Raw genomic sequence first — 3,138 nt, forward strand, 5'->3', positions numbered from 1 at the left:
TAAACACTTCTATTGTTTCAGTGGTGGGTTGATCTTTGTTGGGTTTCACTAACTCTTTCCTTGTTTATTCCCCTCAGTTTTTTCTTGTCCTTCTATTTATTTTCACTTCCTTCTGCCCTAGAACATGAACATAGGTTCACCTTTATATTTATTCTACATCTGATTTTTTGTCTTCATGTTTCCTATGTCCTCTTTCATTTTTCGCTTCACTCATCCAGTTAAATCCATTTTCTCTGTATTGCCGTAGTTCAGTATTTTTTTTTTCTCTCTCTCTCTCTTCCACTGGTTCGAATTTGCAACTCAAAACTTCTATTTTATTTGTAAAGACGATATGACAATATACCTTTTTCATTCCCATTTTCCATATCACGAATGAAGACGAATGTGCTTGTTATCTTTCTATATATTGTCTTTGTTACTCTCCCATTTTTATGGTTAATTCATCCTTTCTTGATATCCGGTATTAAAGATATATTATCTCGATCTAAAAATCAAAAACAAAAAATCACTATGGAAAGCAAGTTCCCAAAACAGTGGTGTATGGATACATACAGAATATATCGGAACGAAAACAATTCGGTGAAAATACAAAATCTTTTATCATTTAAAGTTACTTCAGTTGGGATCATTCTAGCGATTAGCAAGTTTAAATGTTACTATAAGTAAAACCAAAATATAGATAAAAGTTATTGCTTAATTATAAACGCCATCTCTTATTTCACTGATGAAGCTGGATTCTCAAATGTCTACAAATACATCTGCAGATGTTTCATTACTGTACATGAGGAGTTTCTGTTAAGTTTTCGATGCTTCTATGTGAATAAAATCTGCCCTTCTGGTCTGGAGTTTCCGTTCCCACTGTATGGTCCATGACATGTGCAAAACAATATAATAAGCTACCCCTACCCCCCTAAAAAAACACCCATTAGCAACCATTTATATACCAGCGGCAGATCATACAAGACTAAATTCCCTTTGCTAAATGTTATTGACAGCCGTCAAATAATGGAATAACCCAAATTTCCCTTTCCCAAATAAGATTCATCATAATTTACTGTCACCTTTGTACATAAGATGATAATAAAGAATTACATTTTCCTAGAAAGTTATTGACCTGCAGCAAAATTATTTAAGTCAAATATTTCTTCGGCAAAAAATTAAAGCTAAAAAATCCACGGCTAAAAGACAACTCCAGAAAGTTGAATTTCATTTTTCATTATCTGTCGACACGAAAGAAAACTTAAAATAATTTTGAAGCGATAGGTTAAGTTAATTATATGTTATTTATATGTAATTGAAGTTTCATAAATATGCTTTTGAAAATAGGCATGTCCATAAGCTCTATTATACCAGGAGTAATATTATTACAGCTTAAGTTTATAAATATCAATTGACTAGAAGAATAGAAGAGTATTACTTTAGTATGCTGGAAAATGCATGGTTGCTTGAAATGACATTTAGGATGTACAAGTAATTGAATAGGAAACACGGGAACAGAAAAAAAAATAACAAACAAAATATTTACTATTAGGACATAATGAAATATTGATAATGAATGAAAGCAAATACTTTTCGGAAGGCATTTAAACCTGCTATTTATGCTGCTAACAGCGATAAAATCTCATAGACTGGAAGGAATTTTGTCAACTCTGACGATCCTTAAGTTAATATATCCATCATATATCATTTTACTAATCATAAAATGTCTTTATACGAGGCTTTGATTTTTTTCTGAATCTACGATCTAAAAATAAGATATTTTCTCACTCTTCATATAAGAGTCTAAGTGAGACTCATAATGTCATTAATGATACAATGGCGATCTTTAATCCTACGTAACAATGCAAGAATGATCTTTATAATCGGGTATAATATAAGATTTATTATTATAAAAAATAATAATGGTAATAATACAAAATAATAATAATAATAATAATAATAATATAATAATAATAATAATATAATAATAATAATAATAATAATAATAATAATAATAACGCAAGGCCTACATTTCCGAGAAGAATCAAATGTCTTCTCTTTCTCTGTCTTTTAGTTTCTGGTTCATGTTTGAGGTGTTCCTTTTAAAAGTTGAGAAAGAGGATATCTTTGTGGAAAATCCTCTGGATATAGAAAGAAATGGAATGCATATGAGATTTTGCTTGTGAGACACCGAATTTTCACGGAAGAAATTTCTATGCTTTGTATTCAGGATATATGCTTGGCTATACACATGCCCAAGCCTCTTATATATATATATATATATATATTATATATTTATTTATATATATATATTATCAAAACAATATCTCGCTCTCAGCAAGATTTATCATATATCTGTTCCTTCGTATTAGCTATGAAATTATTGGTTCATGAAGAAATGCTGATACATTTTCTTTCTATTTGTTATAACTTTATATTCATCTTACATTTTGCACTTCCATACAGTCATCCTCTAATTACCTTCGCCAACTCCGTTTGTATGTCTCTCGGTGTTTGTGTCTGTAATTCACATAACTCAATAACTATTAGACCGAATCTCATGAAAATTTGTGGACTTATTGGCCGTGATTCAAGGACAATTTGATTTGATTTTAGGAGTTCATTTGGGTTAAAGGTAAAAATTAAGGTAACCAAAAGGTAGAAATATTTTTGCTATTTCGTGGTCCTTTTTTCCGATACGCGTGAAACTATTGCTAAGATGTTCATAGTTCAATTGCCTATCTTGTGATATACAACATGATATTGTGATGTCATTAGCCTTATTTGCGCATTTATTTGTTTTTATGTCTTTGTGTTTGTAATCGGAATAACTCAAACACTATTTGAGTGAATCTCAAAAAAAATTGGTGGGATGATTGGCCTTGATCCAAGGACAATGAGATTGGATTTTGGCAGGTTAAAAGTCGAAGCCAGGGTAACAAAAAGGTAAAAAACGTCTTTAAGTTATATTTTGGATTTTTCTTCTTATTTGCATGAAACTAGTGTCATAAAATGCCTAAATGAATTGCCTACTTCATCAGTTTTCTCTGTGGTAAAAGTGGAAGTTGGTGAAGTTATGTCTTCTACCGAACGCCCGTTCCATTTCTAATGGAAATATTGTTTTTTTAATCTGTAGCTATCATTATGATTTCAACCTCG

This window comes from Palaemon carinicauda, chromosome 23 (assembly GCF_036898095.1).
Source record: "Palaemon carinicauda isolate YSFRI2023 chromosome 23, ASM3689809v2, whole genome shotgun sequence".
Taxonomy (NCBI): domain Eukaryota; kingdom Metazoa; phylum Arthropoda; class Malacostraca; order Decapoda; family Palaemonidae; genus Palaemon; species Palaemon carinicauda.